The 17158-nt window shown below is 40.8% G+C and overlaps 1 protein-coding gene across 5 annotated transcripts in view; it reads right to left on the reverse strand.

Moving 5' to 3' along the window:
* Positions 1–17158, reverse strand: part of Gng2 (G protein subunit gamma 2) — a 97917-nt gene that overhangs the window by 67450 nt on the left and 13309 nt on the right. For 3 of the 5 annotated variants that reach the window (XM_050127033.1, XM_050127035.1, XM_050127038.1), the window contains one exon: positions 15530–15570. The gene's annotated coding sequence lies outside the window, so the exon portion shown is untranslated. Of the gene's footprint in view, positions 1–15529; positions 15571–16986; positions 17112–17158 lie in introns of all 5 variants that reach the window. The other 2 variants (XM_050127037.1, XM_050127036.1) reach the window with 1 other exon arrangement.

The raw sequence follows: 17158 nt of genomic DNA on the forward strand, positions 1-17158 counted from the left end.
CCCATCCTCTCACAGCAGAGTCTTCATGGTCACCCTCCTAACACACTTTGTTGTGACACCCACTACTTGGGTTAGTAGACTATGACCCAGAGACACATGCTGGAGCACCTCGACCTCCAGCGCCAAGGTAAAATGTTTTGCAGTGTACCAAAAGTTAGAGAACAATAGAAAACAACAGCTAAATACACATATCACTTTAAAAGTTTTCAAGTCACCTTGAAAAAATAGAATTTGCCAAATTACAGCAAAAAGCAAAGCCAACATTTCTGAGTGGAGTCATGCAGGTTTTGTGTTCATCTTAGAATACCGCCTTGCATTCACCTTCAGGTTTAAAGCAAATGGCTTTGAAATTCAAGCCTTGGCTAGTAAGATTTTTCTCAGCGGAGAGGAGATGGGGAGGAGGTTTTTCTCTCCTGTAAACCTTAAGCACCCAGGAAGCAAACAGGCTTACAGAATTAGACAAGGTGGCTCTGCTCGTGGTGACTAACTGCGGTCAGGGTTATCCTGCATCACAGCCTCCAAACTAAAGAGGCTTTGAAGGGGTAAGGCTTTCCCAGACGAAAGGAAGAAAGTCTGTTCTCAGTTCACCCTGCCCTACTGCCTGAAACCCACGCTGCCCTCTGACTGAACAGCCACACCCCTGAATCACTCTGCTTTCTGATTTGGCTCCTTGTCTTTCTGGGGATTACGACAAGCATTCAGACTTGCACCTGTCTTCCACGGTCAGGTATTCAATGAGTCATCCAGCAAAACTAAAACTCTTGCACACAGGATATCCCGTATCTAGTTAACACTGCAAAGCTAGGTGTTTGAATAATCAGGGTAGTGTTACTTTTAAAAGGAAAGAAAAAGACAAAATAAAAAGAGGCAAGATGGCTACAAGTCCTTTATTCTCTCAAGTAAACCAAAACAAGATGACGCTGAGCCCCCTTCTAGCAGTGAATATCATTTATCTGCAGGTTACACATTTCTACTACCTACACCTGGAATGTTCTGCGTTGTGCTCCAGGCATGGAATAGAAATAAATGCAGCACAGACAATTGCTGTTTCTGAATGCTTGTCCCCAGAGCAAAGTGTGTGCGTGTTTGTGTGTGTANTAAAATAATAGTTTCAGGCTTGTGGAATGGCTCAGTAAAGTGTTTGCCACAAAAGCAAAGGACCTGAACTCAGATCCCTAGCATCCGTGTAAAAATCCAGGCAAGGTATTTTGTACCTGTAACTCTAGTGCTAGGGACTCAGGGGACAGGATAATCCCTGGGGCTCAGTGGCAATCTATTCTTGTCTAATCAGTAAGTTACAGGTTTGGTAAGAAAACCTATCCCAGAAAATAAGGCGGGTGGCAGTAGAGGAAGACATTCAACATTGATCTCTGGCTTCTACAACAAGTGCAGCACACACGAACACACCTCCACACACCCCCACATAGCTTTATTGGGATACAACACAAAGTTTCATGTCCATCATTTTTATTACATTCCTGGATATTTTCACAGCAGAATCATATTCATTTTTCCCTGCCTCCCACCAGCTCTCAATGAAACTCATCTATTCTGTGGATTGTGCTCTTTTGAATATGTCAACAAGTAAAAAGACACAGTATGTGGTTTCTGTCACAGCATAGTGTTCTCAGGATTCATCCATGTTGAAACATGCATCACTATGTCCCTCCTTCTTCAGATGAATAAAACAGACCACATTTTTTGTTAGCCATTCATCAGCTGGTGGTCACTAGGCTCTTTCCACCATCTTGCTTGTTTTTAGTAAGCTTAGGAGGCTGAATGAAGCAGGCTTCAGCTCTGAACTCAAGCAAAACCGACATTAGTAAATGCAATTACTGCTCTGTCTGCTTTTGTGCCCAGTCTTTGTTTACCGTGCTGCTCCAAAAGTATGATAACAGAGCTGTCAACTATAACAACATGGGATTCTTTAAAAAAATGTTATACTATTAATGAGAAAAAAAGAAAGGAAAAGGACCAAAAACCTAACTGAATAAAATTCACCAAGAAGCAAACAAAATTAACTACAACTTCTCAATGTGATTATGCTGGAATGGGGAGGGGATCTGGTTTATCACTGTGATAAAGCAATTTGTGGGTGGACATCATTATTATTTTATTGTGGCTATGGTTTCATGCCATTCACATTCATCAAATCATACTCTTTAAATGTACCATTTATTATGTATCAATAAATGTAAGAAGTAACAATTTTATAAAGTGAGTCTTTGGACAAATCTAATTGGAAGTTTTCTGTTTAGCTTTGTTTTTCAGACAAGATCTTGCTACATAATCCAGGTTCACTTCTAATTTGTGATTCTCTCATTTCTGTTTCCCTCATGATGGGATTGCAGGAATGTCCTTCCATACCCCAAACCACTGTCACATTACAAACATCAAATGCATGCATCATTTATCCATTATTCTTTAACCATGGTGTTTAAATACAGACATATATCTCCTAAATATATTGTGACTATCGGATGGAAAGCAATGCCTTCATTTGGCATATGCAATGTCAATTAATTTTTGAGTAAGTCAAATTATTCTCATGGTGTCCATGAGGAGAATCTGAAGTAAAGTTCAGTAAGTCACCAAGGGTCACAGGCATTATCACGTTGAGACTATTTATTCCATGCCTGATCTCCATGTTGTTTTTCTCCTTCCCAGGTCTTTCATGGTTCCTGTTATATACTCAACTCTGCCCACCAGGATATACAAGCTCAGGAAATGTTCTGATCCAAAGAAGACATTTACAGCACAGAGTAGGATTGCGCATTTGCTTTCTTTTGACTTATTTCCCAGTGCTTTTGCTAATTATGAAGGTGTACCCAACTCAAAGGATTCACTCATTTTCAGTAGTTCAAAGAAGTTCATCTAGGTTGATCAAAGTAAGAAATAGTGATTCCTTCGGCAAATGAATGAAAACAATTGAACTCATTTTAAAAACAAGAGCAAACAAAAACCTGGCCCTCAGCCGTCTAGCTGGACCTGTCAATTCTTTTGACAGCTGTTCCTTTAACTGTGAGGAATCCCTGACTGTGGGCTACAAAAATTTCTCAGTGATGCTCAACTGAAAAATTCTACTATGTTTATTGAAGTTGCCTTCCCAGCTCTGAATGAGACAAGAATGAGAGTGATCTCAAGATCCTGTGACCTCCTCCAAGTCATCGTTCACCAAACAGCTCTGCTCAAATGCTACTGTTGTATTTTGGTTCGTTTGAACATGGGCTATGGCCTTAATTAAGTTAAATTAATAGAAACATGAACATTTACTAAAACACTATTTTTGGGGTGGAAGGGTTATATTAGGGTTAAGTGCAGCCATTTGTTTCCTGCAAGCCTTTTTTCCTAGGTGGACCAGGCTCAATATCTCCCATTTGTTGGCCTCCTGGTTCTGTGCCCCTAGGAAACTAAACCATATGGACTCCATAGCAGGTAGCCTGGCTCCTTGCCTGCCAGGGGTCTTGGCCAGCAGGGACTGTGAGAAGGTCAGAGGGAAGAGGGAGAATCAATTCTGGCTTCTTGTTTCCTGGGACTTCTGTTTACGGGATCATCATAATATGACCAGACTCTTTCCTGGTGGCTTCAGCTCCTCTTTGAAGGTTCTCTCCTCATTTCTGTCATTGCTTCAGGACAACCTGAACAATTCTTTATTATTTTCCCTAGACTCTGCCCATTTCCTTGAAAATCGCTCCCCATATTAAGCTCTACTAAAATGAACCAATTTGAAGGTTCCATCTGTTTCCAATTCAGTTGGCATTTTCTTCAGCTTGAAGACCCAGAAACTTACTCATAATATAAACTCATTCCTGGGTTTACACGAAATCACTGGGATTCTTGACATCAATAGGTGAAGGGTGTGTGTGTGTGTGTGTGTGTGTGTGTGTGTGTGTGTGTGGTGTAGGGGTCCACTAGCACAGATTCAGCCTCATGCCTCCCCACACACTGATGGCTGTCAGATAACACATCCTCACAGACTTCTGATCACAGGGAAGGAGATGGACATGTTTTCCAGATTTTCCAGTATGAGAAATGCAGAGCATCTTCAGGTTGAAGGGCCCTGCTCCTCTCACATTAGTAAACCGTATTTCCACACTGGCTTCAACCTTTTTATAAGCAGTTTCCTATCAGACTGAGGTCTTAAATAACTTTGGGGGAGGTTCTAATTATCAAACATAAAAGAAATGAATGTGAAATACAATGAACCAGCAAGGCTAAGGTTCTGTGGAGGCTCCATGTGTTTCACCTCATTGGGAGGTACCATTACATATAGTGAAAAATACTATAAAACTGAAATATGAGTCTTGAATCATGAATAAATTATAATCTCAAGACTTCAACCTACTAGTAAGATATTCTCTTTTTAAAAAAGGGTGAATTCTGAGTCTGTCTAAATCCAGAATCAAACACCTCCAACTCTCAGAATCACCTACACAGTACCATTCTAAAAAAGATATAACAATAATAGCTGCCTTAAGCTCTTACATAGTTTTTTCTTTAATAAAGACAAAATGTTTTTAGTATGAATTGATAGAGCTCTTTAAATGACAAGCTAAAATGTTGAAGTGTTAATATGGTGTTGTGTGTATGTGGCGAGGGTGATAGAAGAAGGCAGAGGGGAGAGGAGAGACCCACTGGACTAACTCAAGTCTATCCTCGTGTTCATTGTGGGCACAAGCAGAGCTTGACGGACTCTGAAAGTAGATCTGAGAAGAAAAGCTAGGGAACTCTGGCAGCTTCCTTAGGACCAGATGGCTCAGAAGCTCTCATTTCTAATTCTCCATCCTTTCAACTTTTCCTAGTTCAATGTCGTGTCAGCAAAGAGTGCCATCCTGCGTTTGTGTCACATTTTATAATTTAAAGTGTTTTCCTGTCCATTCTGTCAGCTGTTGCTTGTAATAGCTCAGATATAGTGAGAGCTACCATAACCCCAGCTTGCAGGTGAGAGAACTGAAGACTGGAGGTGTCGGTCAGAGCTCCTTTAGTAACAGCCTGGGTTAAATTGGGCAAAAAGTAGAAATGCGCTGGCTCACACAGGCTGGATTCTTGGAGCCCAGTTGTTTCTAGGCATGCTGGGCCTCATTCTTTTCCCTGCATTGTCTCTACCCTTTCATTCTTTCCATTTTCTCTCCTCCTCTTTTCCCTCCCTCCCTTGATCCCTGGCTTTCTGTCCCCACTCTCCTCCCCACTGTGCTCTGGACTTCATCATCTAAATAGACTGAAACATAGTCAGACACAATTCCTACTCCCTCAAGTCCAGAAAAGATGGGGCCTTCCCTTTGTCAAAGTTTAGATGACCCAAAGATGACCCCTGCTGGTTACATGCCAGTTCCTTAAACTAACCCTTGTGGTCTAGGGATGAAAACGTACGGCTTTATCAGTTTGGCTGGGGTCTCACCTTGCACTCAGAATTACCTAAAGAAATAAAATGGGCACAGAACAGCCACTGGGAAAACTGAAAGGAGAGAGCTGGCTCCTCCAATTTGCACTGTCTTAAATAACTTGTCACTGGCAGAATCAGAATGACTGTGTAATCAAGTCTTGAGAATTCACCGACACTTTTAGTAGGTCACTTCAGGAACCACAGAAGTGTGGTTAACTTCATCTTCATAATCATCAAGTGCTCTGAGTGGTAGTTTGAATAAGAATTAGTGTAGGAGGTCCTTCTGTATTTGTGTTGACTTCATTGTTGAATAAAGAAGCTGCCTTGGCCTTTTGATAGGACAGCCCTTAGGTGGGCAGAGTAGACAGAACGGAATTCTGGGGGGAAGAAGGCAGGCTGAGAGAGCCACCATGGAGCCAGCTGTCAGGTCTTTCCCTGATAAGCCACAGCCTCGTGGTGACATACAAATTATTAGAAATGGGTTGAATCAAGATGTGAGAGTTAGCCAATAAGAGATTAGAGCTAATGGGCCAGGCAGTGATTTAATTAATACAGATTTCTGTGTGGTTATTTCGGGGGTTAATCTAGCTGGGCCGGGAACATAGCCCTCTCTTCCTAAAACAAAGAATGTCTCCCATAGGATCATGTATTTGAATGCTTAGGGAGGTGAACTTTGAGGTTTTATAAGCTCAAGCCAGGCCCAGAGACTCTCTCTCTTCCTGCTCTCTGAGACCCCAAATGTAGAACTCTCAGCTCCTTGTTCAGCACCATGACTGTCTGCATGCCACCACACCATGTACCCTCCATGGGTACTGAAGGGGAGGTAATAGGGAGTTGGGAAGAGGGGTGGGAGGGAGAATTGTGGTTGGAATGTAAAATGAAATTATAAATAATAAATAAATAAAAATTTAAAAAGAAAGAGTTGTCATGGTCATGGTGTCTCTTCACAGCAATAGGACACTGACTAAGACAGGCTGAAACTCTGTGTCTATTTTGATGCTGTCTCCACTGATCACTATGTGACCTAATGATCATGGGCAAATTGTCTACCTCCAGGAACCACAGCTTCCTGTTCTATAAAGTTAGCAGTTGCTGTGTCACAGGTCACTTAAAGGATACAGGGACATCATGTACTACAGGCGACATGAGGATTACAGAGAACAACACTAAAGACTGTTCCTTGGTTGTTGCTCACACTGACTCTTCCACTGTCCCCCATGCCCTTAGCCCTAGCCACATTGGCCATGGCAATTTTTAAAAGACACATTTGAAAAAGAAATATCAAACAGCATTTCAAAATTAAAAGATTTGGCTTAGAAGAGAGCTGAGGGACAGATGGCTGTATACTACTTAACACACCCCCATTCTCTCTGCAGAGCAATTAGGACAGGGGAAGTCTCAACTGTCCACTTCAGTCACCTCTGACAGTGACGCTAGACACTGATGGAGGAAAGCCCCTTTACTTTTCACTTACATCCATCTCTAGTACTTTAATTTTAATAAGAAAATGCTAATTAAAATTTTAAAATTATGATTATAATCAAAAAGGAACACAGCACCTACCTAAAGAGTGTTTGAGATATAAAAAGCTCCCAATAAGTTCTTGCTTACTGACAAAACTTGGTACTTCTAGTTACCACGTATACAGTACAGTATAACCAAGTTCATTAGAATAAAGTCCAGTTTTCTTCTCTAAGATATACATTGTTTTCATTAATCATGCTGTGGAAAACACTCATTTCTACCTACTGAGGACAGAAGTTTAAACCTTTACATGTTCCCACATTAAAAGTGATGTCTACTTCCTACTGTTGGAGACACCACCCACATTGGTCACAAGGCATGGAGAAATCAAGTTGGTACTGACCAGGAAGTGTCTCCCTGATGAGCTTTCATAGTTGTGGAAGGAACTCTGCAGGCTGCTTGGGGGAGGATTCCTCAACAGTCTCTTACCTACTGTGGTGATTGCCCATGGGTACATGGTGCGGAACAATTCTGTATTATGTCGATTATGCTTTAAATAAATGCTGATGGTCAGTAGCCAGGCAGGAAGTAGAGGTGGGACAACCAGACAGGAAGTAGAGGCAGGGCAATGAGAACAGGAGTATTCTGGGAAGAAGGAAGCTCTCTCCCCAGTCCTGTCCAGATACTGAAGAAGCAGGATGTGACCTGCCCCGCTGAAAAAGGTACTGAGACATGATGGCTAACATAGATAAGAATAATGGGTTAATATAAGTTACAAGGGTTAATAAGAAGCTTGAGCTAATGGGCCAATCAGTTTATAACTAATGCAGACTCTCTGTGTGATTTTTGGAGGGCTAAAAGGCTGTGGGAACCGGGCAGGACAAAAACCCCAACTAACAGGCCCTCATGTTACATGGGAGAGGGAGCAGAAAGATTCTTGGAGCCAGAGGTCGGATAGGACTGAAGGAAAACATTGTCTTCCAGGCATGATAGACTGCTGCACTCATGAAGTCATTGCAAGTATGACTGCCTGTGTTTGACCTGCAAAATCAAGTCAGTCATGGGAAGAGAAAAGACTAATAAGATTACACCATAACTGAACTAGATGGCCTCTGGGAGAGGATCATTTTTCTTCTGGGTGTGGTGCCTGGTTGGCCCATTGACCACTCTACAGTGAATGGCCCCAGACTTAGGAATATATTGACAGCACTAATTGGAGTCAAGGGTTATTGTAAAAAGAAAAAAAAAGAAAGCATGAATCTGAGGGGATAGATAGATGGGGTAGATCTGGGAAGAGTTATAAGGAGAAACAGGGTGATTATGATCAAGATACAGTGTATGAAATTATCAAAAGATTAATACAAATATTTTTTAAATATTGTTAAAGCTTTTTTAAAGTGACACCTACTACCTTAACCTAAATTATAAAGCACAATGCATGTGGCCACTGTCAAACCACATCATTGCTCCTGTGTACATACTGCCTTAATGCTGGGCTTCCAGGAACCACACTACGATCCAGGCTGGGGATATGTGTGATATTTTCAAAGAAAATAAAGGTTACATGGCAGCATATGCTAAAGCTAAAAAAGAGATTTAAATAGTATTTCTAAAAAAAGAAAATGATGTAATAGCTACACACTTTGGGTTCTGTGCAGAGACCAAATGCTATATTGGTTGCCTAGTTACATCTCTGCAGAAAGGTTAAAATGGTTATCTATGAATCTGGCAGAAATGTAAAGACACAAGATTTCATAATTAATCCCACATTTACTCATGCTCTCTTGAAAGAAGTCCCCATCAATTATTGGCCCTTGGGATGTCTAAGGAGATAGTTTAATAAAAGATATTTCTATATATGAAATCTGCTACCTGGCTCACATTTTATTAAAATTAACACATCTGGACTTCTTCCATTCTATTACTTCCAATTACAGTCTACACTACAGGATAGTAAAAGCTTACAATGGTTCTAAAAGGACTTCTATCCCACGACAGGTGGAAAGAAGCCAAGTCCCTTTAAATTGCTAAACTTTAAAAAACGTTTTATTGTGATAAGCTTTGCCGAAGATAGACCAGTTGATAACCTAGTGACAAAAAAGACACATTTTAACAATGAACAATTCAACAGCTTCCTCACTTAGTACCACCATGATTCTGAGGCTAATATTTTCTCTCAGTAATGGAAAAGAACAGACAATAATTGAGGGCTAGGGCTTTAACACGAGTGCATTATAATGGCTACAGATCCTTCCCAGAATTTGAAGATAAGAAGAAGCAGCTTATTTTCTCCTCTGGAAGTTTAGTTTTTTAAATTAAGGTAAAATTATTCACCTTTCATTAAAGCAAACAGTGGGATGGCATTTAGTAATAATGCAAACGTCACCTCTATCTTCTTCCTGGACATTTCCCCAATAGGAAACCCTGTTCCCAGCACAGAAGTCTTTTTTTCTTTTTCTTTCCTTCCTTTTTTTTTTTTTTTTTTTTTTTAGACAGGGTTTCTCTGTGTAGACCTGGCTGTCCGGAACTCTCTCTGTAGACCAGGCTGGCCTCGAACTTAGAGATCTGCCTACCTCTGCCTCCCAGATGCTGGGATTAAAGATGTGTACCACTACCACTGCCCAGCAACTAGAGACTTTGATCCCTTATTTGCATGTGTCCTCTAATCTCTCTTTTAAAAAGAATAAAAGAATCTGGGCTTAAGTAATTGTATAGTTTCTTATAGAACTTCCTAATTCACGGGAACAATACTAGGGTCTTGCTGTTCCAATGCTAAGACACAAACCAGGCTTTCACTGGAGCTTAACAAGTACTCTACCACTAAACTATGTCCTTAGCCCCTAGGTAGTCTTGGTAAAATGACACCAGGGTTGCCATGTCTGGCATGCATGCCCAAAATCCCAGCATCTGGGAAGCTACACTGTGAAACCCTGACTCAAAACATAAATAAATAGATTAATTAATTAATCAATTTAGTGGAGATCAGAAGTCTTAGAAAGAAGAAGTTCCAAATATGATTTAGTAAAAAGTCAAAGCAATTCACAAGTCTGGTGCCAGGGAGTTGCCTCAGCACATTTTGGGGCTTGCAGCAAAACTTTCCTCCCTGAGTTCAATCCCTACAAAGCTACATACCAGAAGGAGACAAACAACTCCTGCAAGTTGTCTTCTTCCCTTCAAACCAGCATTGTGTGTATAAGCCATGGCACATGTGTACACACACACACAAATACCATGCACCCATCTGCACCTCTATACAAGAAATAGATAAATAAACAAAATAACAGTAAATTTGCAAATCTGTCCAGGACCCCTGTCCAAAGATATAGCTCCCTCAATAACTGATAATGTTAAATCTTTTGGGGGAGTGAAAAGAAGAGAATTCCTTGGATCTATCAAGTAGCATAGTTTGGAAGGTAGGAAATGATGAGTCACATTTAAAAAGCATCAATCAAAAAATCAACAACAGTTCATAACCCTGCAGACTCCTGAAAATCAAACTCTTGCCTGAGGAAGTCAACATATTGCTGTTTCCAGTATGATTACAATTCTCTTTGTTTAGTCCTAATGGTTTACAGAGATCAAAACTCCAAATAAAAGCCACAGAAGAGCAAGGGACACCGCCCTAGGACTCTCAGCATCTCTTCTGTTAGGCTTTGCCTTGGACAGCTAAGCAGGTGTCATTAGCAGATGCAGCAATATCCAAGTCATTGTCTGCTCAACCCCGTCCCTTAAAGCACCCAGTCCAAACACTCTACGCCACTTATTAGGAGGTAAGTGTTCAGTTTTGTAACACAAAATGCAGGATAAAAGCTAAGAGAACTCCGTGGCAGACTTGGGTATTATAACCTCTATACATGCTGACATACAAGATGGAGGGAGGGAGGTCCCATGGATGCTCAGTAACACAGTTCTTGAAGCTTCCATTTTTGCAGGGAGCACACAGGAAGCAGCTGCTGCCACTGGGGAACTAACTGGGCAGGAAAACACTTTTAGTTGACCTTGTGGTTTCACAAATGTTGCTGGCTCTTCTGAATCCTAGGAATTGTCATTACTGTGTCGACTTTGAGTGTGCCGAGCCATCCTGACTTACGGGGTACCTGTGAAAGACTATCTGAACATCAAAATCTGTAGCTGTTAAATTCTTCCTGTCAAATGGCATAATATTTACATATAACCTCTTATGTAACTTCTCTTTGAATTGCCTCTAGATTATTTGTCATGGCATGGTAAATGCTATGAAAACGTTATTAGGTTGCATTGTTTGTGGGATGACCAGGAAAAAAAGCATGTAGACACACACTACAGAACTAAAGGTTTTTTGTTTTGTTTTGTTTGTTTTTGAAACAGGATCCCATGTATCTCAGGCTAACCTTGAATTCCTATATAGTTGACAATGCTCTTGAACTTCTGATCCTCTTGCCTCCACCTCCCAAGTGCTTCTCTTGAAGGGTGTATTACTACTATGTTTACTTTACGTGGTGCTAAAGATCTAACCCAGGGCTTCATGCATGTTAGGCAAGCTGTCTACCTATTGAGATACATCTCTCACCCCCAGAAGTAATTTTTTAAAAATATTTTTCTATCCATGACTGGCTAAATCTGTTGGTGCAGAACCCATGAATGCAAAGGGTGATAGATGCAGGTTTTCCAAATAGGATAGATTTGTTACCATTTTCAATCCAAACTCTAGAGGCCATTTTCATTATTTAGTTAAACTAAAACCTTTGTTCTAAAAATCCATCAGTATGACATCAAAGTCCGCTGGAGCTATTTCCTTAGCCCTTTAAGATGATCCACTATCCTCACCTGAATAAAGGGACTATGTAGGTACGATTAAATTAAGGATCTTGTGAGATTATTCCTGTTCATCTAGATGTAGCAGGTCTGAAGATAATGTGCCTACAGTACAAAGTCACACAGATACACAATGTCACAGGCTTTGAAAATGGCATTGGAAGCTATAAAGATGAGGGGCCTTGAGCCTCTTAATATGTGACTTTTAGCCAAAGTGAGATCCCTGCAGATCCTATCCCATGGCACTGGAATATGCATATGTATGTTTTCAAGATGTTAAACTTATAATAACTTGTTATAGCAGCGACAGGAAACAAATCATCTTTCATCACTGGTACCATTTGTCTGGTACCTTAGCAGGATTTTGTTTCAAACCATAATATTTGACAATTTCTTACTTAGTGTTTAATTTGCTTCTCTGTTTAGACTTAAAAAAACAAACTTAGTACTAAACCAAATCTGCTCAAAATCCCCAAGAGGGCACAAAATAACACCACCTTTTATATGTCTACTTTGTTTAGTTTCTTTCTTTAGTTTAAGTCAGAGATGATTTAGATAAGGGACCACCAAGAAATAATTTTTTTCTGAAGAAAAAAAATGCAAAAGGAGAGAGTAGCAAATGCAAAATAACCCCTTTAAAGTTGTGTGCAGCCTAGCCTTTAACAACAGAGCCGCCCTGTAGTCTTAGTTCAGAAATGATTTGAATATGAAGGTCTGCAGTCCATGTGTAAGTGAGACCGCTTTTACAGCTGCGTGTATCCCATAGTTACTGAACTCCAAAAACTAGTATTGTAACATTACAACAATGTTTTGTGTCAATCTTATAAACCTTACAGTACAATACGTGTTACTTCTCTGAGACAAAACAAAAGTATATTTCTCAAGGTTCTACTCCCTCCGGCAGCATTTAATGGAGGATCTTTAATACATTTGTAATAGACAGAAATAAATCAGACTAGTGTGTTTCTTTAAAAAATTTTAAATCATGTACCAAGTTTCTGGTCAAGATTGTGTAGGATAAGTTAAACATAATTGTACTCTATTAACCAATATGAGTGTATTTCTTATGCATACAGTTACATTGAAATAAAGTTCTAAAATGCAAAAAAATAAATAAAGTTGTGCACAAAGGCATAGTAGTTCTCAGCGTGTTCCTAGAGCATTCCAGAGACCACAATGACTACAGGATGCCATTGCCCTTTATGAGCTACAAGTACCAAGAGCACAATGAAGAACTGTCCCAATGAACACATGATCAACCTCCATTGGGCAACTCTGCTTGGATTTAATTGAAATTTTTCAGTTTACTTTTTAACATCAAACTCACACAGCATACAAAGAATGCCAGAAGATGTATAAAACATTCTTAGTATTAGTAATATTTGAAGGAATATCGGGATGGCCCAGCCCTTAACCAAAAGGTATGAGATACTTAAACTTAAAGAACTTGATTACAGGGCAGCCGAAGTTCTGCATGGTCATATATACACACACACATGCACACACGCATGCACGCATGCACACACACATGCACACACGCACGTATGCACACGCACACATGCACACACACGTGCAATGCTCACAAAGCTATCTTCACATAAGCTCACACGCAGAAATCCTCAACTCTGACTGCACTGTATAACCATCTGCAGAGCTTTCAGAAACTTCGGCTATCCAGGCTTTTCCCCTAAGGCTTCTGATTCAACTGATCTGGGTGGCTTCTGTGTAGCCTTGTGTCTCCATGTTTCTCTAGGGGTGCTAGCGGACAACCCCTGCTCCATCAGGACAATTCCTGGCAGGAAGGGGTCTACAGGTACACCCATGTTGATGAAGCCACTCCTGGAAGCTGAATTCTAGTCTCTCTTCTTGCATCTAGAGCCTGGCAATCACTCCCCAGCTCAATTTCCCAAAGAGAAGTTTTGAGGCATCCTAGATGCTTTCTCCCCTTTACTGCTCACTCCCATCATCAATTCCACCAGCTCTCCCAAACCCAACCCCTTCTTAGACACATGTCTTCCCACTGGCCTTCCCTCCATTTCCCCAGCTGCCTATAGAATCATCTTTTCCAAGAAAAAAAAAATCTCATTGCATATTCTTTTCTGCCTGCCCACCCAGATTACAGAATCCCTCCACACTTAGTTGGCCTGCCTCTTCAGTCAGTTACACCCTGGCCACTTGAAATCTCTGAAGTCAAGTTTGAGAGGACATCGTGGCCTTTGGCATCTGTGTGTATTCTGACACAGGACTCTTTATGCCTGGATTGAGTCTTCTATCCCTTCCAGACTGGGAGCATCTCACCATGACTCAAAGCTTTCCTCCACAGCGCCACCAGGCCAGGCCCCTCCTCGACCTGCTGGTGACACTTTGCTCACCCTTCATCCCTGGGGTCTCTGATACCACATTACTCTCCCATGCAGTTGGCAATACTGTGGCCTATGTGGATGTCATCTTTGTACACCTACATCAGGCTTTAATTCTTTTGTTCATTCATTCAACACTTTTATTAAATATATAAATGCCAGATGTGCTGGCTACACGCTGGAGGCAAAACTGTTCCGTTGGAAACCACACCTGCTCTCACAGAGTTTTTCCTTGAAATGGAGGGAGATTGCTGAAGGAACTTCATGATAAAACAGAAAGACTGATTAGAGAATTGGGAGGAGTTTTGCTTTGTGCGCAGTTTTTGCAATCCCATTATGTTAGTAAGTTAAGAAATAACCCCCCATTGGGTTTCTAGAATTGTGATATATGTCAAAGGCTTACATTTGACTGTTAAAGTTGTAGATGAATGTCATCCTTTCATTCTGTCATCAAATGGGTAGCTTCATTTGATGATCTCAAAAGTCCAAATTTGAGGACCTCATTACCGTGTGTTTGAAAAAAAGAGAAACCTTCCCTTATCCAAAGGCCTAGGACTTGTAAATGTTAAGCACACATTTGCTACGTGAAGAACAAATGAAAGACAACTTCTAGAAATCAATTAAGCCAGGTGTCAAGGCTTCCTGTTTTTATCAGAATTTTGCTAAAGCCATTAAACACATACACAAGTAAATGACTGCAAGTCCAACCACCGAATGCAAGAGGCCACATCGTTCAACCCAATGGAAAAAGAAGAGAAGCAGATGAAAGTATAAAGAACAATGCTGGCTGTGAATTTATAACTGCTCATACTGGATGATGAGGACATGGGAATTTTTTATAACAGTTATCTTTGCTTTGATATACAGTGATAGTTTTTCATGATGAAGCTGAATGGAATGAAAATTCTGAGTCTCTGTCAAATAAAAACACCACTTCTAGTTTGGGATAGGCAAACTAGTCTTACTTGACTCAGGCTAATGGGGTCTTTCAAGTTTGTAACCAGTTTCAAATGGCTTTAACTCATCTCCAGAGTTAATTAAGGGTCTTTCAGAGAAACCCACCAGCACTCAGCTGACCTCTTGCTGTTCTGGTTACTGCTCAGGCAAAAGCTTTTGCAATGTCTATGACCAATCCATTAAGTCAAGGCTTACCTTCCCAAACCAGTCACCCTGAGGCTCTGTCATGCACAGGGTATGTTAATGTTTGAAATCCCTTAATCACTTTTGGTACCACACGGATACCATTATTAAGGCAACAACTTCAAATGTTCCCTAGCTCAGACACTTTTTTAGAAGATAAAGGAAATCTGGGTAAAACTCCGATTTTAACGGTCACTAAAGAGAACCATGCTTTCTTTAGACACCAAGACTACAGCAACACTGTCCAAGACTATAATGGTTGCTTTCTGTAAAGATGTCACACACTTAAGGGTCCTGGTCTGTAAGATTTCTGACATTCTCATGGTCCCTCCAAAAGTTCCAGTTAGGTTCATGATGAGTCTAGAAGAAAATATCTCAGAATTCTTACCTCGTCAACTTTCAAGGCCGGAGGTTCACTGGCAGATCTGACTGTGTATAGAAAACAAAGAAAGCATGATTTAAGAAAACGAGAAATAGAAAGATTTATAACAGTTAAGGGAGCAAACAGCAGTTTCTGTGTCCAGGGCGAGGGCTCTGTGGCCAATGGTAAAGACAGAGAGTCCTGCATTTGCACGTCAGGCCCCACATCTTTGTAAACTGTCTCTTTTTAAGAAATGTATGTGAAATAGCATGTGAAATATGAATTCTTTGTTTTGTGAAATTCACTATTCTACAACACACAAACACACACACATACCACCCCACCACCACCAACAACAACAACAAAAACCACCATGAAAACACAATAATCAGGGAGGAACCCACTAAAGCAGAGTTCTTGGTGGCAGAAGCTGTGTACTCTGGGATGGGTAGTTCTAAACTCTATTCTTGAGCTAGGCTGATTGGTTCCTACCAAGACCAAAGCAGACTGCTTCCTTTGGCCCTAGGCCTTAGGAGAGCTAGAATGCTCAGTGGTGGGTACTTGACCCTTTAAAAGAGCAGATTGGTTGTAAAAGTCTCCAGCATGTAGTCTTTCATAGGTTGTTTTGAGGTCTACAGGCACCTGCACTCTTTGCATAGCCCCTGTGAATTCCACCTGAGTCAGCTTAATTATGGCTAGTGTCTATACTTCCCACCAGAAGACACAGCCACCTCAAAGTTTCAGGGACGACCTTCCCATTCCTACTTCATTTCGGACTCAGAACAAAAAGGCATCTTACACCAAAATGAATGTGACTGAGGGTGGGAGGCAAATTCATATCAGATCCTGGGACTAAATGGGTGTTGGTGTCTCCAGAGATCTCACACTGCATGAGATCGGCATGTACATCTCGGCCCAACCGGCTGTATTCTCAGATTGCTAGAAGAAGTCACAGGTTTTAAACGAACCAAAGTTATTAAAAAAGAAAATCATTATCTTGTGATTAATGACAGCAAAGGAAAAGAAAACAAGCCAAGGGCAAAAAAAAAAAAAAAAAAAACTATTTTCAGAGACTGAACCCTAGGGATAATAATGACTAAGTGGGACTTAGAAAATAAGCCTGCGCAAGGGTGCTCTGAGGTGCAGGCTCATATATTACGCTGATGGTGTAAACTCTGGCACAAGTCTCTGAAAAGCAGCTTGGTCTATTTATCAAGGGGCTTAGACATGATCACAATCATAATTCTGGTGAGTCAGCTCCTTGATTCTAACAACAGCAGTAGACAAAAATTATTACCAAGGTGTTAGAAATAACCCAATTAACAATAATACCAGTTCCTAGGCAACAGGAACTCTGCATGTCGAGCCAACAGTGAGTACAGACTTTTTCTGTTGGGGAGGGCAGTTACTGCACATTTTAGGCAAGCTTTCTATCAGAACACTTCATCCCCAGCCCAGAAATTTAAATGATGAGGAGGATGCACCTGGTAGCTACGTGCAGAGACGCAAACGCAGTGTTGTCTCCAGTGTGGTGTCAGCTAGCCTCTTAACGTGACTTCGCCCATCCTGCTGTCCCATTTGAAATTTTGATCTTTTGGGTTTTAGTTACCTGCAGTCCGAAAATGTTAATACATAGAAAATGGAAAATTCCAGGAA

The sequence above is a fragment of the Alexandromys fortis genome, unplaced genomic scaffold (genome assembly GCF_014885135.2).
Source record: "Alexandromys fortis isolate MF-2015 unplaced genomic scaffold, M_Fortis_MF-2015_v1.1 scaffold_233, whole genome shotgun sequence".
Lineage (NCBI taxonomy): Eukaryota > Metazoa > Chordata > Mammalia > Rodentia > Cricetidae > Alexandromys > Alexandromys fortis.